Source organism: Trachypithecus francoisi, unplaced genomic scaffold (assembly GCF_009764315.1).
Source record: "Trachypithecus francoisi isolate TF-2019V2 unplaced genomic scaffold, Tfra_2.0 Lachesis_group21, whole genome shotgun sequence".
NCBI lineage: Eukaryota > Metazoa > Chordata > Mammalia > Primates > Cercopithecidae > Trachypithecus > Trachypithecus francoisi.
Window position 1 is genome coordinate 26285080 of NW_022681467.1, and position 24143 is coordinate 26309222.

Consider the following 24143-nt stretch of genomic DNA (forward strand, 5'->3'; position numbering starts at 1 on the left):
ATTATCCTGAATTTTCTGGGTGGGCCCAATCTAATCACATGAGTCCTTAAAAGCAGAGAACTTTCTCCAACTGGGGTCAGAGAAATGGGCAGAAAAGGAAATCAGAGAGATTTGAAGCTTGAGAAGGACACCATTTGCCTTTGCTAGAGAGGACCACATGAAAAGTTATCAGAAGGAATGTGGGTAGCCTCTAGTGGCAAAGACCAGTCCCTGGCTGACAACCAGCAAGAAATGGGGACCTCAGTCTTGCAACCAGAAGGAACCTGAATTTGGCCAACATCCTGATTGAGCTTAAAAGTGAATTCCATCAAGGAATGCAACCTTGAGACACCTTGATTTTTTGGCCTCATGAGACCCTAGGCAGAAGACCTAGCTAGTCAAGCCCACCCAACTTCTGACCTAAGTAACTGTGAGATAATAAATTTGTGTTATTTTTAGCCACTACATTTGTAGTAATTTGTTATAGCAGCAGTAGAACACTAGTATAGATTTTGGTACCAGGAGTGGGGTACTATTACCTAAAAATGGAAGTGGCAGTAGATAAAGGTTAGAATAATTTTAAGGGGCATGATAGAAAAGGCCTAGAACACAGGAGGATCACTTGAGCCCAGGAAGTCGAGGCTGCAGGGAGTGGTAATGGCACCAGTGCACTCCAGCCTGGGTGGCAGAGTGAGACCCTGTCAAAAAAGAAAAAAGAAAAGGCCTAGGACAGACTTTTAATAGCAATATGGATGTTAGTGACTCTGCTACTGAGGGCCCAGACAGAAGTGAGGTCTTTCGTATTGGAAACGGGCAGAAAGGGGACCCTTGTTATGTAGCAGCAACTAAGTTTAGCAGAATTTTATCCTATGCTTATATGGAAAGCCAAATTTGTAAGTGATGAACTTGTATATTTAGCTGAGATTTCCAAGCAAAGTATTAAATGTGCAGCCTGGTTTATTTGTGAATGTGAACTTCAATGGAGTGAACCCCTGTGGAATACTTCCACAGCCTGTCAGGTTCTTGAGAATTTTATGCCAACATAAACAATTCTCGTTTGGATTGAAAGAGACAGCAAGTAATAGGGCTGTTGGACCCCCCAAATTCTACTGATAGGAAGCAGGCTGATAAAACTACTCACATGTGAATGTGTTGCTTTTCATAAAAAAAGAAGGGTGACTCAGACGGAGATAGGAGAGCCCAGAGGGGTGGAGCTAAAAGCTGGAGAGGATTTTTTCCCAGGCTTTGAAGTGGAATGGAGATTCCCTAGATTTTGAAACTGCTTTGGACCCGTGGCTCTGTTTTCTTTTACATTTTGCCCATTTGAACTGGAATGTTTATAACTGTTATTCTATATCTGTCGCACAATAGTATGTTCGGAGCAGAGAACTTGTTTTCTTAGGAATTGTGCCCCAGAAGTTGGACTTACTGTTTTATCCCCAGAACCTCATCCACACCTGAATAGATGAATGAGATTTGGGACTTTTCAAATAAGCTTTAGATGGGAAACCTTTGGGACCTTTTGATGGGATGGATGTATTTTGCATTTGGGAGAGAGATGAATCCTTGAAAACCAGAAGGCAGACTGTTGTAAGCAGAATGGCTCCCCTATGATTTCCATACTATAAACCCTGGAACCTGAGTGTGTTATGTAGATTTCATTAAAGTTAAGGATCTTAGGTAGATTATCTTGGATTTTCTGGGTGGGTTTATTCTACTCACATAAGCACTTAAAAGCAGAGAACTTTTTCTGGCTGGTGTCAGAGATAAGGCAGAAGGGGAAGTCCGAGATTTGAAGCATGAGAAGGACTTAGCCTGCCATTACTGGAGGGGACCAGATTGAAAGCATGAGAGGGGGAATGCAGGCAGCCTCTAGTAGGAAAGGCCAGTCCCAGCTGACAACCAGCAAGGAAGTAGGAACCTCAGTCCTACAGCTGCAAGGAACTAAATTCAGCCAATAGCTTGAATGAATGTGGAAGCAGATTTTCTTCAGAGTTTCCAGCAGGGAACTAGTCCACTGGATACCCTCATTTAGCCCTTGTGAGATCCAGTCAAGCCTGCTGACTTCTGTAAGATAATCAATTTGTGTTGTTTTGTTTGTGATAATTTGTTACGACACAATGGAAAACAAATACAGGAATTTTGCTGGTTTTATTTCAGAGTCTTTGGGATATTATTTTCTAGAGAACAAAGATAGCAAAGATTCTGTAAAATGACTTAGTCCTGGAAGACTCCACGGAATAATGGTGTTGAGTGGAACCTGTACCTCTTTCTTGATGTTTGAATATTATTATTGTCCTTAGATGCAGTTTGAAGGGGCTTGATGACCAGCTTAGTGAAATGTAGTTTCTGAAGATCTAGGACATTGATAGGATTCCCGTAAATAGGTGGTTTTTCCATATTTTGGATAAATGACATACTTTCTTCATTAGTTTTTATTGGTTTAATAATGGTTTATATGACAGCCTTTTAAGGCTTATTTCATATTTTTTAGAGGAGATAGAAATGGATGATATATTTTTGTGAATTTGTAACTATCTCTCTGTTCTCTCACACCTCCCACCCCACCCCAGCTCAGCTCAAAGTTGTAAGATCTTTTCTCCCTGTCATTGTCTGTTGAGGTTGTTGAGTTTAAGAGTCAGATCTGGGAATCATCACTACAGAATGGAGTTTCTAGCTTTCAAGAAAAGTCTTTTGTTTTTGTTCTTTAACAGTGTCCTCTTGGTTGGATTCATAAAATATGGATTAACTAAATTTTAGTCAGAGGATGAAGGAAATGAGACCATTTCTTTTGAGTTATTACCTGAATAGAAAGATGATTACAAGATTAGCATTTCAGGGCATGAAAGACTTTAGAGATTATGTTTGACTTTGGGTTTAGAGTAAGGGAAATTGGGCCACATGAATGGTTAACTGATCTCCTAAGATATCTCAGCCCTAGAGCTAGTCTAGAATCCTGGTCCAGCCAGCAGAGTCATGACTTTCCTATGTTCCCTGAGTACCCTTTTCTACTGTTGGCCAGGCTTGGTGGCTCACACCTGTAATCCCATCTCTTTGAGAGGCTGAGGTGGGTGGATCACTTGAGGTCAGGAGTTCAAGGCCAGCCTGGCCAACATGGTAAAACCCCGTCTCTACTAAAATTAGCTGAGTGTGGTGGCGCGTGCCTGTGGTCCCAGCTACTCAGGAGGCTGAGAATCACTTGGACCTGGGAGATGGAGGTGAGTTGCAGTTTTGCCGAGATGATGCACTCCAGCCTAGGGGACAGAGTGAGACTCTGTCTCAAAAAAAAAAAAAAAAAAAGAGAGATGTTAACTGTCTGTAATATTCAACTGTATGATAGCTTTTGCATAAATATTTCAGTATGATTTGTACAAGTTAAGAAACTGAAAACCAGTATGATTTGCCATTGAATTAGGTAAGGGCTTAGTATTTTAAGGTAATAAATAATGTGATACTTGATTTGAAATCAGAAACTGGATTTTGATCTGTCACAATTCATGGGTAACCTGGATAAGGTTTGTTTCGTGAGAGTATTAATGTGTTCTTATACCTAAATTTCTTTGAACTTCTGAGATGGATAATTTCGAAAGTAGCATGTCATTTAGTTTATAGAGAAATCTAGGCCAGCCAGCTTTTCAAATGAAGAAATTCCTCTAGGATTATTAAGGAAAAGTAGCTGCTGTCATTGTAACAAAGGATGTCTTTTCATTGGGTTATAGACAATTGGTGGTTTTCTTACACTGAGTGCTCCCAGATGTACTTTTTTTAAAAAAACATGTAGAAGTCAAAGATTGAGTCTTTTAAAAAGTTTAAGGTGAAAGCACAGTATCACAAGATACTGCTAGGGGTGGCATTTTAACTGGTTTCTACAAATTCTGTCTTTCAGTCTTAGACATTAAAAAAACCCTTCTTAGCAACAGTTACTATGGTGGGCAAGCTTCTTTACATTCATGGTGATAATGTTTTCTTGCATGGAAAATATTGTGTTATCTGAGGTGACAGTTTTAGGGTTAAATACCAAGGTACAAGTTAGGTTAATGTTTTATAATTTTTTATGTGTGACATCTTAAATGCTCTTATATTGGCTCCTCTTTTCTTTTTATACTTTCTTGTCTTGTGGGTTTTTCTGACAGGTTTTTATTAGCTGAAACATTTTAATTTGCTTGGAAAAGTGAACACTTGGAATTTTCCTGAGGTTATGACTAATGCTTTAATGGGCATTTCTCAGTTTAGCTATCTCATCAATGTTCTATAAATTTTAAGAGAGCTACCCTGTTTAAAATGAATGGATAAATTATTTTCCAAAAAATGGTATCATGTCATATCCAGAAGTACAAGATAGTCATTTTGGGTTATTGAATTCATAACCACTCAAAAGATGTTGTTCATTCAGCAGATCCTGAGTGCCTGCTACATTTCTGGCAGGTATTGTGCTGAAGATCTCCAAACTGTCACTGCCCTCCAAGCTTAAAATTGAGTGACATTTTCTAATAATAGGCATATCATAGCACAACTTAGTGTCTTTTGGAAGTGTTTTCTTATGATAACTCCTATTTGCTTTGTATCTTAGTATAGTTTCTGAAACAGCTACAGAAATGAGAAGGGGGTAGAATAGAGAATTAATTGAGATTGCTAGTAGGGAGGGGAAGGCAGCCGGATAGTGGGAAAGAACTCCCACTTTGAGTTTGGGGAAGTTTACTTAACTTCTTGAAGTCTGAGAGTTCTTGTCTCTACAGTTGGGATAACAACTACCCTGGGCAACTTACTAACCTTCAGTTTTTTCATCTGTAACATGGGAATTAGTAGTGCCTACCTCAGGATTTTTGTGAGGATTAATAACTAGAGTACTAGCTAGTATTATCATCTCAAGATTATTGAGGATTAAAGGAGAAAATTTATAAAATGTCTGGCATATAGATGCCCAACATTAGTTCTTTCCCTTCCCCTTCAGAGAAAACAATGTGTTTATTGCCAGTGCTGTCATTCTTCATTCTTTTATTTTCATTTTCAGCTGCCAAGAGTTCTTATTTTTTTAATGAGACTTTTGACCTGTACTTCCTGTTTCTAATGTAGCCTGTTGGGTGGGTGAGGTATGAATTGCTGCCTAGGGGTGGATCAGTATGTAACTCACGCCCAGTGTAGATTACCTCAATTACTCGTGTACAGTGTCTATTAGCTAGTCTTGGTGAGTCTAGGGTTCTTTTGCTTCTAGATAGAGAAGGTAATCTTCCCATCTCAGACACAGGAAAAGGTCTACCTTTGCTCACCTATAGACCTGTGAATATAGATCAGAGGTCTTATTCCCAGTGGTTCTTTTATCACAGTTTGGGAATTACTTGAATAGTGTGTGTTAGGGATGTGTTTGGAGAAGGCCACCTCCCTGCATTAACATCTTCTCTGTATCTTGTTCTCTCAGGTAATCCACTAACTTGGCTTTCTTGTTTACTTTGTATTATTAAGTGATAAACTGTAGGCAGACCAGGAACTTGTATTTATTGGCACTTTAAAACTTTTTTTCTTTTTTTTCTTTTTTTTTTTTGAGATGGAGTCTCGCTCCGTTGCCCAAGCTGGAGTGCAGTAGCGCAATCTGTGCCTCCTGGGTTCAAGTGGTTCTCCTCTGTCAGCCTCCCAAGTAACTGGGATTACAGGCGCTTGCCAACCTAACCGGCTAATTTTTGTATTTTTAGTAGAGGTGGGGTTTCGCCATGTTGGCCACGCTGGTCTCGAAATCCTGACCTCAGGTGATCTACCCACCTCAGCCTCCCAGAGTGCTGGCGTTACAGGCGTGAACCACTGGCCAGTGTTTTGTGTATTCATGATTATATAGAATGGCTACAAATGGCCATCTGCTTTGGAGTTGTCTACCTTTTGTAAAAAAATGAAAATAGGCCGGGTGCAGTGGCTCATACCTGTAATCCCAGAACTTTGGGAGGCCGAGGCAGGCAGACTGGTCTGAGGTCGGGAGTTCAAGACCAGCCTGACCAACATGGAGAAACCCCATCTCTACTAAAAATACAAAATTAGCCAGGCGTGGTGGCGCATGCCTGTAACCCCAGCTACTACGGAGGCCGAGGCAGGAGAATCACTTGAACCTGGGAGGCGGAGATTGGAGTGAGCCGAAATTGCGCCATTGCACTCCAGCCTGGGCAACAAGAGCGAAACTCTGTCTCAAAAAAAAAAAAAAAAAAATGAAAATAGACTATTGCCTAGCAATTAAAAGTATTCAAACATGTATTTTGCTATATAATTTAATGTGAGAAGGTTGTCAGTGGTAAATAAAATGTTTTCATTATTTGCTTCTATTTGTCTGTCTTCCTGACCAGTTCATTTTTCCTTCCAGTGAAGCTATCTTGACCTAGGGTTTTCTTTGTGGGTAGTTTTTAAATTTTTTTGTAGAGACAGCGTCTCACCATGTTGCCCAGGCTGGTCTCAAACTCCTGGGCTCAAGCAGTCCTCTTGCCTCAGCCTCCCGAAGTGCTGAGATTACAGAGATTACAGTCATGAGCCACCGCACTGGTCTGAAGAATTTTTTTTTTTTTTTGGGGTGGGGGGAGACAGCGTCTCACTCTGTTGCCAGGCTGGAGTGCAGTGGCACAACCTTAGATCACTGCAACCTCCACCTCCCGGGTTCAAGCAGTTTTCCTGCCTCAGCCTTCCAAGTAGCTGGGACTACAGGCACACACCGCCATGCCTGGCTTTTTTTTTTTTTTTTTGTATTTTAGTAGAGATGGGGTTTCACCATGTTGCCAAGACTGGTCTCAAACACCTGAGCTCAGGCAATCCACCCATTTCCGCCTCCCAGAGTGCTGGGATTCCAGGCATGAGCCTCTGCACCCGGCCTGGTCTGAAGAATTTTTAAACACCACAGCTAAAGACCTGAGCATTCATCTGCAGCTACCTATATGCTCTTGTTACATACAGTTGTTATCCTAGTGGGTTTTTCACCGCTATCTTTTATGACTGTTTTTGGAAAACATCACATTGACCTTCATACATATTCAAAACTTTAGGCTTTGTTGCATCTGGAGCCCAACGCTGAGGCCCACAGATGTCACCAGCCCCCAGCCAGCATGGTGGGGCATGTCTCAGTTGTCTTCCTTTCTCCCTTCAGCAGCCACACAGAAAAGCTTTTCCATCATTTAAAATCTGATTTTTATACAATTTGTGGCCTGGTGGCCAGCCTAGTCAGGTAAGAAAATAATGAAGAACCCTGACTATTGAAACTCAGTGTCCCACCCCCGCCTTGCCTCCAAATTTAAAGCAGTTCATTTTATTATAGTATTTTGGATAGGCTGTAATAAATCAGTTTGGAGAATTAAGGAAATAGTATTAAATTTAGTGAAAAGAACCTATTTGGGCTTTGAATTCTAAACAGATCTGGCTTCCACCACTTTGTAATCCTGTTGTTTTTGGCAGATTATTTAACCTCTGAGTTTGTTTAAAATCAGAATATGCATCTGATACTGTGTTTGGTTTATAAGAGGTATTCAAATGGTAGCAGCAGTTATTAAATTCATAAATGCTGAATTTTTCTTTAGATTACTGTATATCCCAAATGAAGTTTTCCATCTTTTGGTTCCAGAGGGTTATAGCCAGTAGAGTAAAGTTTCACATTGTGACTATTTTGCTTGTGTGGCATGGTAAAAAGGTATATAGATGATGACTTCTGTCCATTTGTTATATTCCATATTATAGGAGACAGTACTCGAGTTCAAATTTCTCTTAGGTGTTTGGGGTAGAACTGTTAATCCAAATCAAACTGCTTGGATTTTCTTCTAATACCTCCCTTCATTGGAAGATCTTACACTGTTGCTATGTCACTTATGTCACATTGACACTCAGATCCCTTTTCTGGGTTGAAGGTGGAGAAATGTAATTCACACAAAAGGCCCAAATGCTAATATTTTATGTTTTACTGTACTTCCTGGTTTGTTTTATGGAAGTGATACTTACGTGTATGGCTTTAATTTTTTTGTATGTATGTATGTATTTATTTTGAGACAGAGTCTCGCTTTGTCACGCAGGCTGGAGTGCAGTGGCACAATCTCAGCTCACTGCAACCTCTGCTTCCTGGGTTCAAGTGATGCTCCTGCTTCAGCCTCCCAAGTAGCTGGGACTACAGGTGTGCGCCACCACACCTGGCTAATTTTTGTAGTTTTAGTAGAGATGGGGTTGTGCCATATTGGCCAGACTGGTCTTGAACTCCTGACCTCAGGTGATCCACCCGCCTTGGCCTCCCAAAGTGCTGGGATTATAGGCGTGAGCCACTGCACCTGGCCTGTGTGCATTGTTTTTAAAAACAAAAATGTTGTATGTTTTGTAAGTAGGAATAAAAGCAGAAGGCCCCCAGGGGCATGTTAGGATTTATAATCTCCTAAAATTAAATATCCTGCAAGTTTACACAGGAGTAACTTAATGAATTACCAAGTATTACTGAGAATATTTGTGTTCCAAATTCAGAGCCTTAATCAAACCAGAAAAAAACATTCTGTTGGGTTTGAACAGGTAGTTTTCTTATTCATTATGTACTTAGAACCTTGGGACTTGAAGGTAAGAGAGTCAAGGGAACTGCCAAGGAGTTAGTTGCTAGATTTTTTTTTGTTTTTTTGAGCTATATATATTTCCCCACTTGAAAAAACAAAAACACTACTACTTATTTGGCATTAGTGTGATAGGTGAGAGAGAATGTTGTTGGCCATGGTTACCACCTTAAATTGACATGGGAAAAGATAAATCAATATGAAGTGGAGGAAAAAAACAGTAATTTCATTTAATCGTACATTTTTACCATTAACATGTTTTCTTTTGGCTTATCCTTCTGAGCTAAGGTAAGGAGGCTTGGTTTGTCTTGGTTGTTTTTGTTTTTGTGTGTCAGTGACCTCCAAATAGATGATCTTCCAGATGAAATGGTTGCCTGTTAGTACATCTGGATTGTAATTGAAAGCTGCAAAAGATGATTGCGTATCTCTTGAAATAAGGGGAATTGTGAAATAGTTTTCTCAACCTGCTGCATGGATTTTGACTCTTCAGGTTGTGATCTCCACAAGTTATTTAAACTAGAATTTCTCAACCAGTGTATTGTGTCAGGGTGTGTTACAGATGTGTTGAGATACTGGTTCCCTCACACCTCTGGCCATTCATGCAGAATATGGCTTGGGTACAGCATCCAAACCAGTGACCTCAGATCCAGAGCAGTCTTGATCATTTACCCCATTGTGCCATACAAATATTATTTTATTTCTGTCTTGACTTTTAAAAAGACTGGGCCAGGCGTGGTGGCTCACACCTGTAATCCCAGTACTTTTTGAGGCTGATGGGGTGGATCACAGGGTTAGGAGTTCGAGACCATCCTGGCCAACATGGTGAAACCCTGTCTCTACTAAAATACCAAAAAAAAAAAAAAAATTAGCCGGGCGTGGTGGTGCTTGCCTATAGTCCAGCTACTCAGCAGACTGAGGCAGGGGAATCGCTTGAACCCGGGAAGTGGAGGTTGCAGTGAGTCGAGGTAGTGCCACTGCACTCCAGGCCTGGTGACAGAGCGAGACTCCGTCTCAAAAAAAAAAAAAAAAAAAAGGTAAAGTTAAAAAAAAAACTGGGAGCACTAATTTAGAAAGCTCAGTAATTGGATATCTTAACAGTTTTAAGATTCAAGGGGGTAAGCAATCTTAAAATAATCTTGGCTTTAAGTTTTTAAAGCCATTTTAAGGTACCTCTCTGACCCCCAAGTAATTCTCTTTGGACATGTGATTCAAAGGGTATGCTTTAAAATACAAGACTGTAAATGATTTAAGGTTGGACAGTAGTGAAGAAATTCAGTTCTTATTTTGTAAGCAATAATGTGAGGCAGAAGTAAAGTTCCCTTCTGTAAAACTGTTATCTCTACCTGACTAACTCTGAATGCCACTGTATTTTTTCTGAGGCTGACATTTTGTTAATCATTCATCAAGCTTGGGTCTCATACTCTGAAGCCTAGAATACATTGTCTTCTTGTCTTCCTTCAGGAAAGAATGGCATATACTTAGTTTGAGCAGTTTAATTTTTTAATATTTATGTAAATCACCAAGTTAGCCTTCTTAGATGAGTTTCTGTTTGTCTAACTCAGGAATTGTTAATTTTGCTGAAGTTTACAGATTTCCTGAGCCTGTAATAATTTTTTTCTTCAAAAGAAAGTACGTGTACATGCTACTCTATATACATTTACCAGATAGTTCATGGCCACTGATGTCATTGTTGAACTGCATTTTCAGTTCCATAATTTTTGTAGTCTAAATAAGAGTTTCCCCTGTCTTATTATTTGTTTATAAATTTATGTATTTAGTATAGACCGGGGATTGATAGCTCAAATGCCTTCAGGAGTCGAGCCAATAAGGTAAAGGAAGAGTTGTCCAGGTTTACGTGTGGTATCTCCATTGGGTGCCAGTTGTTAGACAGTCACAGCTTAGCATACCCTGGTGGTTTTTATCAGTGCAGGAAGGAAGAACCGTTGTTACCAGACAGAGAGACCTACCTGCCCTCCCTTCTCCTTTATTTCTTTTAAGAAATAGAAAGTTATTTTTTTTTTAGTGTTGGTAACTGTTAACTTTGAAAAATATTAATTATGAACAATGTTAATACATAATTCAACTTAATACCTTTTTTTTTTTTTTTTTTTTTTTTTTTGGAGACAGAGTCTCGCTCTGTCGCCCAGGCTGGAGTGCAGTGGCCGGATCTCGGCTCACTGCAAGCTCCGCCCCCTGGGTTTACGCCATTCTCCTGCCTCAGCCTCCCGAGTGGCTCCACCTCGCCCGGCTACTTTTTTGTATTTTTTAGTAGAGACGGGGTTTCACCATATTAGCCAGGATGGTCTCGATCTCCTGACCTTGTGATCCGCCCGTCTCGGCCTCCCAAAGTGCTGAGATTACAGGCTTGAGCCACCGCGCCCGGCCACCTTTTTTTTTTTTTGAGATGGAATTTCGCTCTTGTCGCCCAGACTGAAGTGCAATGGCGCAATCTCAGCTCACTGTAACTTCCACCTCCCAGATTCAAGTGATTCTCCTGTCTCAGGCTCCCAAGTAGCTGGGATTACAGGTGCCTACCACCACCACCACGCCTGGCTAATTTTGTATTTTTAGTAGAGATGGGGTTTCACCATGTTGGCCAAGGCTGTCACGAACTCCTGACCTCAGGTGATCCGCCTGCCTCGGCCTCCCAAACTGGTGGGATTACAGGTGTGAGCCACTACGCCTGGCCCCTGATTCACTTTGTAAAAGCAGTGTGAAGGCCAGGCACTGTGGCTTATGCTGTAGTCCCAACACTTTGGAAGGCTGAGATGGGATAATCGCTTGAATCCAGGAGTTCAAGACCAGCCTGGGCAACATGGCAAAACCCCGTCTCTACTAAAAATGCAGAAAATTAGCTGGGCGTGGTGGCACACACCCATAGTCCCAGCTACTTGGAAGGCTCAGGTAGGAGGATCACTTAAGCTCAGGAGTGTGAGGCTGCAGTGAAATGAGCTATGATCATGCCACTTGCACTCCAGCCTGGGTGGCAGAGCGAGGTCCTGACTCTAACAAAAAAAAAAAAAGGAAAAAAAAAGTGAAAAACTTGTACACAAATGCACCTAGCAACATTGTTCATAGTAGCCAAAAAGTGGAAACAGTCCAAATATCCATCAGTCAATGAATGGATAACCAAAATGTGCTATATTTATACAGTGAATTCAGCTACAAAAGGAAATTAACTACTGATAATTGCAACAATGTGGATAACCTTGTAGACATTTTGCTAAGTGAAAGAGGCCACATATTGCATGATTCCATTTATGTGAAATGTCTATAATAGGCAAATACATGGAGACAGAAAGCAGATTTTTGGTTGCCAGAGGATTGTAGGAAGAGGCTGTTAGGAGTTACTCCTCTGAGGTGCTGGGTTTCTTTTTGGGGCGATGACATGTTCTGGAATCAGTTAGTAGTGATGGTTCCACAACATTGTGAATATACTAAAACACACCATTTTAGGGTACTAATTGTACCCTAAAATGATGAGTTTTATGTTACATGGATTTTATCTCAATTTTTAAACAGTAATATCTGAGCCAGATAGGAGATACACACACAGAGTAGTCCTGTTCCTAGCCATCTGTGGGAAATATATTCCAAGATCCCCAGTGGATTCCTGAAACCACAGATAATACCAAACCTGATTATCATCAAGTTGGAACACAGTTTTCTGTTCATGTCTTCCACCCACAAATTTAATGCCTTTTCCTTCTTAACTAAGCATTTATCACATACTGCAGTTATAACTTTTGCAGTTTGAGGTACGACAGCAAAACAAATGTGAATTTATTTTTCCCTCTTCACATTATCACTGATAGAAGATTTGTTCTTACTATAGATCTTAGCAATTTCTGCATACAATTTTTTTTCTATATTAAGTCAAGAACTTTCACCTTTTTACTTAAAGGAAGCACTTTACAGCTTTACATTGGCATTTCCAGATTCTCAGCATCGCTACTCTTGCACTTTGGGGAATTTCTTAAGTAAAATAAGGGTAACTTGAAGATAAGCACTGCAATACTGCAACATTCAAGTAACCAAGAAGGCTACCAAGTGACTAATGAGCAGGTGGCATATACAGCTGGACAAAGGGATGATTCACATCCAGGGCGGGATGGTACTAGATGGTGCAAGATTTCATCACATTACTCAGAACCATGTACAGTTTAAAACATGGCTGGGTGCAATGGCTCATGCCTGTAATCCCAGCACTTTGGGAGGATTGCTTGAGCCCAGGAGTTCAAGACCAGCCCGGACAACATAGTGAGAAACCTTCTTTACAAAAAAAAAAAAAAGCCGGGAGTGGTGGTGTATGCCCGTGGTCCCAACTACAAGGGAGGCAGAGATGGGAGGTAGAGGCTGCTACAGTGAGCCACGGTTGCACCACTGCACTCCAGCCTGGGTGACTGAGTGAAGCCCCATCTCTAAAAACAAACAAAAATAAAACTTACAAATTGTTTATTTCTGGAATTTTCCATTTAATATTTTCAGACTGCAGTTGACTGCGGGTAACTGAAACCATGGGTATGGGGGTTGGCTGTGTTTGTGGTCCCAGTTTACAGTCCCTTGCTGTAGAACAGAATAATAGGCTGTGAATCTAGACAAATGTTTTCCAATCACTGTCTCTGACATTGGGAAGGTTATGCAGTTTTGCCTTCTGTAAAATGAGAAAGACATTACTTAGGTCATGGACTTGCTGGTTTAACAGTAATAAATCTGGCTGGGCATGGTGTCTCATGCCTATAATCCCAGCATCTTGGGAGGCCAAGGTAGGAGGATTGCTTGAGCTTAGGACTTCCAGACCAGCCTGGGTAGCATAACAAAACCCCATCTCAGCAAAAAAGAAAAAAGAAAAAGAGAAAGAAAAATAATTAATTAGCAGGGGACAGTAGTGTATGCCTATGGTCCCAGCTACTAAAGAAGCTGAGGGAGGAGGATTGCTTGAGCCTGGGAGGTCAAGGCTGCAGTGAGCTATGATTGTACCACTGCATTCCAGCCTGGGTAACAGAGCAAGACCCTGTCACACACACAAAAAAGATAAATCCCAAGAATCGGTGACTGACATAGGCATTCACATAACATCTTCAGAATTGAAAGGCAACCAGTTTTACTGCCCTTGCTTCCAGCCTATTCTATTTTTGTCACTTTTAGGACAACCTACCTTATTAACTGTTGGTTATTGATCACCTACAGAGATGATGGTTGTCTCCTTTGTAACCTACCTTCATGGCAGTGAAGAAGGGAGTGGGAGAAGGGTGATAATCCTTATATTCTGCAGTTTTCTCACTTTAATCAGGTAGGTTAAATCACATATCCAACATCAGATGTAGGTGGTAGTGGTTCTAGTGTACTTATTCTTCTGCAACCTCATGATGTCTTTTAAATCCAAGATCCATTCAGTAACGGAGTGCTGAACTGTTTTTGTAGCTCTGTCAAGGCTTGTCAAGCAGTGTGCTCATCACATGGTAAATCATGCAGCCTGGAACCTCATAAAAGCTCCAAGAAACATCATTCACCCATACTGACTAGTTTCACATCTCTTTGGTAAGTGATAGTAGGAAACCTTTTTACCCTGGTTTAAAAAGGATGGATGCAATAACATTTATAGGTAAGACTGAGGAGCATTTTAAAAATCAACCACAGGCTGGGCACAGTGGCTCATGCCTGTAACCCTAGTACTTTGGGAGGCTGAAGCGGTTGGATCACCTGAGTTCAGGAGTTTGAGACCCGCCTGGGCAATGGGGTGAAACACAGGGCATACACCAAGAGAAATAAATCAAAGTCCAAGTACTTGAATTCGTAATCTGAGGAGAGAGGTGTATGTAAACAAAATACATTCAGTGTGACAATGTCAGAGAGTATATGGGGTTGCTTTGGCCCTGTAGAAGAGGTACTTGGCTCATTTTGGAGAGAGATGGGAATGCTTCATAGTGGATGTGAAGTTTGCTGATTCTTGAAGGGCGAGTAGGATTTCTCTTAGCAAGCAGTATTGGAAGGCATAATCAATGTATAAAAGCAGAGAGAACTGGAGAGGAGTGGGAAGCAAGTTCAGTCAGTTTAAACAAATGTTTTGAAAAAATGTTAAGCTGTGCAGTACAAAGACATTAGGATAGAACAGGTTGAAACAATACTGATTGAATTTATTGGTTATGGGACCATTTTTGGTTTTCATTTTTTTGTGTCAGTTTTTGTTTTTTCTTCCTGAGAATCAGACTGGCATCTTGTATCAGTTTTGATAAATTATTTTTCTTCTGGGAATTTCAAGTTTATGGGCAAAAGTTGTTCATGATATTGTCTTATCTTTTTACCATCTGTAGGGTCTGTAGTGATGTATCATTTCCACTCATTATACTGGACGTTTACCCTAATTCATCCCTCACTGCCTCATTTCCATTCTTGATATTGGACATTTACCCTAATTCTCCCTCCCTCCCTCTTTCTCTCTCTTTCTCTCTGTCTTTCTTTGTTTTTTTGAGATAGAGTCTCACTCTGTCGCCAGACTGGAGTGCAGTGGTGCCATCTCAGCTCACTGCAAGCTCCACCTCCCAGGTTCATGCCATTCTCCTGCCTCAGCCACCCGAGTAGCTGGGACTACAGGCGCCTGCCACCATGCCCAGCTAATTTTTGTATTTTTAGTAGAGACAGGGTTTCACCCTATTAGCCAGGATGGTCTCGATCTCCTGACCTTGTGATCCACCTGCCTCGGCCTCCCAAAGTGCTGGGATTACAGGTGTGAGCCACTGCGCCCAGCTGATTTTTTTAATTTTTATTTTTGTAGAGGCAAGGTCTTGCCATGTTGCCCAGGCTCGTCTCGAACTCCTAGGTTCAAGTGATCCACTCACCTCAGCCTCCCAAAGTGCTGGGATTACAGGCATGAGCAACTGCGCCTGGCCTAAGTTTATACATTTCTAAGTCCTGCTTTAATTGTATCCCACATGTTTTGAAGTATTGGATTTTTATGAACAAACTACCTGTAGCCTATGTTTTATTTTATTTAAAATTATTTAAAATTTATTGATTGATTGATTTTGAGGCAGGGTCTCTGTCAGCCAGGTTGGAGTGCAGCGCTGTGATCATAACTCACTGAAGCCTTGAACTCTTGGGTTCACATGATCTCCTTCTTCAGCCTTCTGAGTAGCTAGGATCACAGGTGCGTGCACCATACTTAACTAGCTTTAAAATTTTTCTGTAGAGGTGGTAGTCTTGCTGTGTTGCCCAGGCAGGTCACGAACTCAGCCTCAAGCCATCTTTCCTCTTCAGTCTCCCAAAGTGCAGGGATCCCTGAGCTCTGCCCAGCTCTTAATTTCTAATTGATATATAATCGTACATATTTGTGGGATATATTGTGATGTATTGTGATGTTTCAATGCATGTATACATCATGTGTATATATCTCATGTTTTAAATGTATCACTTATTTATTTATTTATTTATTTATTTATTTTGTGATGGGGTCTCTGTCACCCACACTGGAGTGCTCACTGCAACCTCCACCTCCTGGGTTCAAGTAGTTCTCCAGCCTCAGCCTCCCGAGTAGCTGGGATTATAGGCACCTGCCACCACACCCAGCTAAGTTTTGTGTTTTGTTGTTGTTGTTGTTGTTTTTAAGTAGAGATGAGGTTTCGCTATGTTGACCAGGCTGATCTCAAACTCCTGACCTCAAGTGATCCACCCACCTTCGCCTTCCAAAGTGCTGGGATTACAGATGTGAGCTACCACACCTGACCTAGATATATCTCTTTTACTTATTTGTTTATTAATTTTTTTTTTTTTTTTTTTTTTTTTACGGGAAGGAGTCTCACTCTATCTCCCAGGCTTTGTGCTATCTCGCTACAACCTTCACCTCCCTGGTTCAAGCGATTCCCTTGCCTCAGCCTCTAAGGGTAGCTGGGACTACAGGCATCCACCACCACACTCAGCTCATTTTTATATTTTTAGTAGAGATGGGTTTCACTGTTTTGGCCAGGGTGGTCTTGAGCTCCTGACCTCAGGTGATCTGCCCACCTTGGCCTCCCAAAGTGCTGGGATTACAGGCGTGAGCAGCTGTGCCCAGCCTAGGTGTATCTCTTTTAGATAGCATATGATAGAATTTTTTTCCTTTTTTTAAATTTTCTTTTTCAAATTAATATACAGTAAAATTGACTCCTTTTTGTGTATACTGTTTTGTGAATTTTAACATATAAATAGATTCAAGTAACTACCATCACAACTGGGACATAGAACAGTTATATCACCTTCTGCATGTTACCCTTGGTAACATACCCAGCCTCCCACCCCTAATCTCTAGCAACCACTGTTTCTGTTCGGAGTTAGTACAGTTTTTTTTTTTTTTTTTTTTTTTTTTTTGAGACAGAGTCTCGCTCTGTCACCCAGGCTGGAGTGCATTGGCGTGTCGGCTCACTGCAAGCTCCACCTCCCGTGTTCATGCCATTCTCCTGCCTCAGCCTCCCGAGTAGCTGGGACTACAGGCGCCTGCCACCATGCCCGGCTAATTTTTTGTATTTTTAGTAGAGACTGGATTTCACCATGTTAACTAGGATGGTCTTGATCTCCTGACCTAGTGATCTGTCCGCTTCAGCCTCCCAAAGTGCTGGGATTACAGGTGTGAGCCACCGTGCCCAGCCTCACTACAGTTTTATCTTTTCATGAATGTTCATATAAATGAAATCAAACATTATGTAATATTTTGAGGCTGGCTTATTTCATTCAGCATACTGCCTCTGAGATTCATCAAATTTATTGTGTGTGTAAATGGTTAGTTACTTTTTATTAGTAGTATTCCATTTCTGGATAGATTATAGTTATTTTTATCCATTCACTCCTTGAAGGACATTTTGGTTTTCATTCTTTGGTGATTATGAATAGAGCTGCTGTGGACATAACATTATAGGCTTTTGTGGACATAAGTTTTCATTTTTCTAGGGTAGATAACTTTGAGTTGGATTGCTGGGTCATATGAAAAATGTACATTTAACTTCTTTGTAAAGAAGTTGCCAAACTGTTTTCTAGAATGACTGTACAGTACTATTTTGCATTCACACTAGCAATGTATGAGTTTCAGTTTTTCCTCATATTCTCTAGCATCTCATCCTCTTTAGCATTTCAAGTTAAATATTGGCAGTATTTAACTTGTAACATTGAAAATTTTAGATTTACCAAAGTTACAGAGAGAATCTCCATATATGCTTCCCTCAGTATCTCCTAATGTTCACATCTTGCCATAGCGGTGATATGTCATCAACACTAAGAAATTGGGTCAGGCGTGGTGGCTCACACCTGTTATCCCAGTAACTCTGGAGGCTGTGGTGGGGAGGATTGCTTGAGGCCAGGAGTTTGAGAACAACCTGGGCAGCATGGCAAGACCCCATCTCTACAAAAAATTAAAGTTAGGTGGGCAAGGTGACCTGTGCCTGTAGTGCTAGCTACTTAGGAGGCTGAGGCAGGAGGATCGCTTGAGCCTGTGAGTTCGAGGCTGCTGTGAACTGGGAGAGCTAGGATCACACCATTGGACTCCTGCCTGGGTGACAAAGTGAGACCCCATCTCTAAAAAAAAAAATGAATAATAAAATAATTGAGAAATTAACATCAGTATAATAGTATTAACTCAACTACAAGCTTTATTTGGATTTTACCAGTTATATCCTTTTTCTGTTCAAGGAGCCAGTCCAGGATACCACATTAATTTAGTCATCATGTCTCCTTAGCATCCCCCAGTCTGTGAAGCTTCTTAGTCGGTCTTTAATTTTCATTACTTGGAAACTTTTGAAGAAGACTGGTGATGTATTTTATAGAATATCCTTCAATACAGGTTTGATATTTTCTCAAGATTAAATTGTGGTTATGGGTTTTTGAGAAGACTACCACAGAGGTGAAGTGCCCTTCTCATCACATTGTATCAGGGGCATAGCTCTAGTGATACTTCAGTAAAGTCTGCCAGGTTTTTCTACTGTAGAGTTGCTATTTCTCCGTTTCTAAGCCCATTGCACTTAGGAATGTCCTTGTGATTAATAAGCATGGAAAGAGAGAAATTTAGGCTCTCTTTCCATGCTTATTTCCTTTTCTAAAAGGAGGAAAATTGAGCTCCACCTCCTCAAGAATCTAGTGCCTGATGATAACAGATCATCAGGCGTTAGTCTCATAAGGAGCACAAAACCTAGATCCCTCACATGCGCAATTCACAGTAGGGTTCTCTTATGAGAATCTAATGTTAGTGATCGAACAGAAGGCAGAGCTCAGGCAGTAATGCGAGTGACTCCCACTGCTCACCTCCTGCTGTGCAGCCTGGTTCCTAACAGGCCACAAACTGGTACAGGCCCATGGCCCGGAGACTGGGGACTCCTGATATAAATGGAAGTATACAATATGTAGGCTTTTGTTTCTGGCTTCTTCACTTTAAGATTCACCATGTTGGCCGGGCGCGGTGGCTCAAGCCTGTAATCCCAGCACTTTGGGAGGCCGAGGCGGGCGGATCACAAGGTCAGGAGATCGAGACCATCCTGGCTAATACGGTGAAACCCTGTCTCTACTAAAAAATACAAAAAACTAGCCGGGCGAGGTGGCGGGCGCCTGTAGTCCCAGCTACTGCGGAGGCTGAGGCAGGAGAATGGCGTGAACCCAGGAGGCGGAGCTTGCAGTGAGCTGAGATCTGGCCAGTGCACTCCAGCTTGGGTGACAGAGCGAGACTCCGTCTCAAAAAAAAAAAAAAAAAAAGATTCACCATGTTGTTCAGGTGTAGCAGCTCACATCTATAATCCTGCCACTTTGGGAGGCTGAAGCCAAAGGATTGCTTGAGGCCAGGCGTTTGAGACCAGCCTGGGCAACAAAGCGAGACCCTGTCTCTACTAAAAAAAGAAAAACGATTCACCCATTTTGTTGCACGAATCAGTAATCTGTTCCTTTTCATTGCTAAGCATCCCATGGCAAACCATTTGTTTATTCATGTAACTGTTGGACACCTTGTTTGTTTCTATTTTTTTACAGTTATGAATAAAGCTGCCTTAAATGTTTGTGTGTAGGTTTTTGTGTAGATACAGGTTTCCATTTCTCTTGAGTAAATACCTAGGAGTGGGAATGCTGGTTGTATAGTTAAGTACATGTTTAACTCTATAAGAAACTGCCAAACTGTTTTCCAAAACCATTTTGCTTTGCCACCAGGAATGAATTAGTTACTGTTACTCTGCATCCACACCAGCTTTTGGTATAGTCAGTTTTGTTTTCTGTTTTTTTCAAGTTTAGCCATTTTAATAGATCTGTAGTGGTAGTGGTATGATTTAATTTCATTTGCTCTGCTGTTTGGAAGTGTTGTGTATCTTTTCACATACTTATCTGTATATCTTCTTTTGTGGTGTGTACGTTCACATCTTTTGCCCATTTTTAAATTGTTTTCTTATTGTTGAGTTTTTTATATGTTACAGATACAAGTTCTTTATTCAGATTTGTGATTTGCAAGTACGTTCTTCTTGTGTCTGGCTTATTTTCTAAATAGTGACTTTCACAGAGCAGAAATATTTTAATGTTGATGAAGTTCAGTTTATGAATTTTACAGCCCATGTCTTTAATGTCATGTCGTCAAACTCTGCCTAACCCCTGGATGCAAGAAGATTTGATAATTTTACATTTATATGTTGTTTGTTTTCCCAGAGGTAGAGTCTTGCTTTGTCACCCAGGCTGGGATTGTACAGTCATGAGCTACCACATCTGGCCCAAGTTTTACGTTTATATCTATGATTCATTATGGATTATCATTTATATAAAGTGTGAGATTTAGATTGAAGTTTATGATTTTTTGCATACTGATCTCCAAGTCTTCCAAAACAATTTATAGAAAACATTATTATGGCTGTAATCCCAGCACTTTGGGAGGCCAAAGTGGGTGGGTCAGTTGAGCTCAGAAATTTGAGACCAGGCCGGGCTTGGTGGCTGCTGCCTGTAGTAATCTCAGCACTTTGGGAGGCCCAGGCAGGCAGATCATGAGGTCAGGAGATCGAGACCGTCTTGACTAACACGGTGAAACCCCGTCTCTACCAAAAATACAAAAAATTAACCAGGCGTGGTAGTGGACGCCTGTAGTCCCAGCTACTCGAGAGGCTGAGGCAGAAGAATGGTGCGAACCCGGGAGGTGGAGTTTGCAGTGAGCCGAGATCGCGCCACTGTACTCTAGCTTGGGCGCAGAGCGAGACTCCGTCTCAAAAAAAAAAAAAGGAAAATTGAGACCAGCCTGGGCAGTATGGTAAAACCCTGTCTCTACTAAAAATACAAAAATTAGCAGGGCATGGTGACACACACCTGTGGTCGTAGCTACTTGGGAGGCTGAGGCAGGAGAATCACTTGCACCCAGTAAGCAAAAGTTGCAGTGAGCTGAGATCATGCCCCTGCACTCCAGCCTGGACACCAGAGGCAGACCCTGGTGTTTGAAAAAAAAACAAATATATATCTCTCCTTTCTCCATTGAGCTGTCTTTGTACCTTTGTCAAAAATTAATTGGCCTTATTTGTGTGAGTGTATTTCTGTACTCTTTATTCTGTTCCCTTGATCTATGTTTTATCCTTTTGCCAGTACACTGTTTTGACAACTATGGCCTTGTAATAAGTTTAAAATCAGATAGCATAATTCTTCCAGCTTTATGATTTTTCAGAATTGTTTGGATTATTCTGGTTCATTTGGATTTCTTTTTTAATTTGGTCTGACATGATAGTCTTTGTCTTTTACCTGAATAATTTATTCCACTTATATTTGATATAATTATATTCCAATTTAACTTTTTTTCCCTATGTTTCTTATGTTCTAGATTTTTTTTCTTCTCCCTTCTTAACATTCTTTTCGATTCTTTTTATGATTTTACTTTTCCCCCTTTCTGGTTTGGAAATACATGTTATTTTTATTCTGTAATTAGTTGTCGTCATACATGTTGTGACTTGCAGCTATAACTTACCAAAGCCTGGTATTATAATTTTATCTTTTTTTCATATAATAAAAGAACTTTAGAAAGAATACTTTGAAATCTCCTCAATACACTGTGTTTTTATTGTTATGTCTTCTGTTTTTTAAAGCTCCTAAAGGTATTGTTATTCTTTTGTATAATCAATGTTTGTTTGGAGCTGTCTGTAAATGTTCCTCTTTTTTTGCTCTTTATTTTCTCTTTCAACTCAGACCTTCCAAAATGGTATTATTTTTCTTCTTTCTTTTTTTTTTTTTTTTTTTTTTTTTTTTGAGGCGGAGTCTCGCTCTGTCGCCGGGACTGGAGTGCAGTGGCCAGATCTCAGCTCACTGCAAGCTCTGCCTCCCGGGTTTACGCCATTCTCCTGCCTCAGCCTCCCGAGTAGCTGGGACTACAGGCGCCCGCCATCTCGCCCGGCTAGTTTTTGTATTTTTAGTAGAGACAGGGTTTCACCGTGTTAGCCAGGATGGTCTCGATCTCCTGACCTCATGATCTGCCCGTCTCGGCCTCCCAAAGTGCTGGGATTACAGGCTTGAGCCACCGCGCCCGGCCTTTCTTCTTTCTTTAGAGACATTTGCTTGATAACAGAATTTTAATTTGGCAGCTATTTTTTTCAGCACACTGCAGGTATTAAACTATCTTGGCTTCATTGTTGGTTTTGAAAAATCAGCTGTTCTGATGTTGCTCTTTGAATATAATCTGCCTTTTTCTGTACTTGCTTTTTAGGTTTATCTTTGTCTTTAGTTTTTTGTTTTTGTTTGAGACAAGGTCTTGCTCTTTTGCCCAGGCTGGCCTCCAACTCTTGGGCACAAGCAGTCCTTCTGCATCAGCCTCCCAAATAGCTGGGGCTACAGGCCTGTGCCATTGCACCCAACTAATCTTTGTTTTTTCCTGCTATTTTGTGATGATATGTTTGTTTTGGATTTCTTTTTATTGATCTTGTTTGGACATTGTTTGCTTCTGTTTGCTTCTGGAATTTGATTGTGTCTAATTGCTTCTAGGATATTTTCAACTATCTTCAGTTACTGCCTTTATCCCATTCTCTCCTTTTCTGCTAGTACCAATTAAAAGTATATCAAACTGGCTGGGCGCAATGGCTCACACCTGTAATCACAGCACTTTGGGAGGCCAAGATGGGCGGGTCTCTTGAGGTCAGAAGTTCAAGACCAGCCTGGCCAACATGGCAAAACCCCCTCTCTACTAAAAATACAAAAATTAGCTGGGCATGGTTGCGTGCACCTACAGTCCCAGCTACTCTGGAGGCTGAAGCAGGAGAATCACTTGAACCTGGGAGGCAGAGGTTGCGGTGAACTGAGATCATGCCACTGCACTCCAGCCTTGGCGGCAGAACAAGACTTTGTCGCCAAAAAAAAAAAAAAAAAAAGTATATTAAACGATTTCACTGTATTTTTCCTCTTTTTTTTTTTTGAGATCTGCTAGGACATTGTATTTAAAAATAGATATTTGGCTGGGCGTGGTGGCTCATGCCTGTAATCCCAGCACTTTGGGAGGCCGAGGTGGGCAGCTCACGAGGTCAGGAGATCGAGACCATCCTGGCTAACACAGTGAAACCCCGTCTCTAATTAAAAAAAAATACAAAAAATTAGCCGGGCATGGTGGCGGGTACCTGTAGCGGAGGCTGAGGCAGGAGAATGGCATGAACCTGGGAGGTGGAGCTTTCAGTGAGCTGAGATCAGGCCACTGTACTCCAGCCTGGGTGACAGAGCGAGACTCTATCTCAAAAAAATAATAAATAAATAAATAATAAAAATAGATATTTGTAGTAATCATTTGAGGCCCACAGTAAGGTACTTTTCTCCATGGAGAGCTTGCTTATATCAGGTATGCAGGGGCACTAATCCAGAGACCACCTTAAAACCAGCTTAAGATATGATACTCCCTCCAGTAGGGCTTTAATTCCTCTCAGGATCTTCCACTCCCCAACCACTCTCACTGTTAGGATGTATCCCTCTGAAGTCCCAACTTACGAAGAAGGCCGCCTATTAGACTTTTTATCTTGTGAGAGCCCTGGGCTTTGGTTTATGTGAGAACAAAATTCTAATTTTCAGGATCAACAAAGGCTTTCTGGGCTTCCTTGCTTGCTTGTATCTCTGGGTTTGCATTTTCTATTCCCTTTTGGCTATAATTACTTCTCTGTTTTATTTAAAGTTGAGTGGGCCAGGCATGGGGACACATGCCTGTAGCCTCAGTTACTTGGGAGGCTGAGGTGGGAGGGTTACTTGAGCCTAGGAATTCAAGGTGGAAGTGAGCAATGATTGTGCCACTTCACTCCAGCCTGGGTGACAAGGAACTGAATAGTGTTGGAAGTAGAGAAAGAAAAAGAATTCCAAAGCTTGTTAATTAATGATATTGTTTGTTTTAAGCACAAATGGTAACAGTCAAGTAAACTAATAGTCTCCAAATCAGATATAAAAAAGTTGCTGACCTGATGTGCTGTTTTTGTACATCAGGTGCTTTTTTAAACCTGATGCCGTGTTGCATGTGGCATCCAATGATGCGTTTCTTATAGGAGATAAAAAAAATGTGCCAGCCTTTGGTCATTTTAGGGTACAAAATTATAGGTCTTTAAAATTCCTAACTTACTTTAAAGTGTTACGCTTTGCAATTTCTTGTTTTAATGTTTTCCATCTGAATAATTCCTATGCATACTTTAAGCATAGTTTTTTTTT

General features: G+C 41.0%; 1 protein-coding gene across 4 annotated transcripts in view; it reads left to right on the forward strand.

Annotated features, from left to right (window-relative positions):
- Positions 1–24143, forward strand: part of CSNK2A1 (casein kinase 2 alpha 1) — a 79739-nt gene that overhangs the window by 14766 nt on the left and 40830 nt on the right. Inside the window, exon 2 of one of the 4 annotated variants that reach the window (XM_033185977.1) lies at positions 13944–14060. The exons of the other annotated variants lie outside the window; for them this stretch is intronic. The gene's annotated coding sequence lies outside the window, so the exon portion shown is untranslated. The remainder of the gene's footprint in view (positions 1–13943; positions 14061–24143) is intronic. 4 annotated transcript variants of the gene reach the window in all.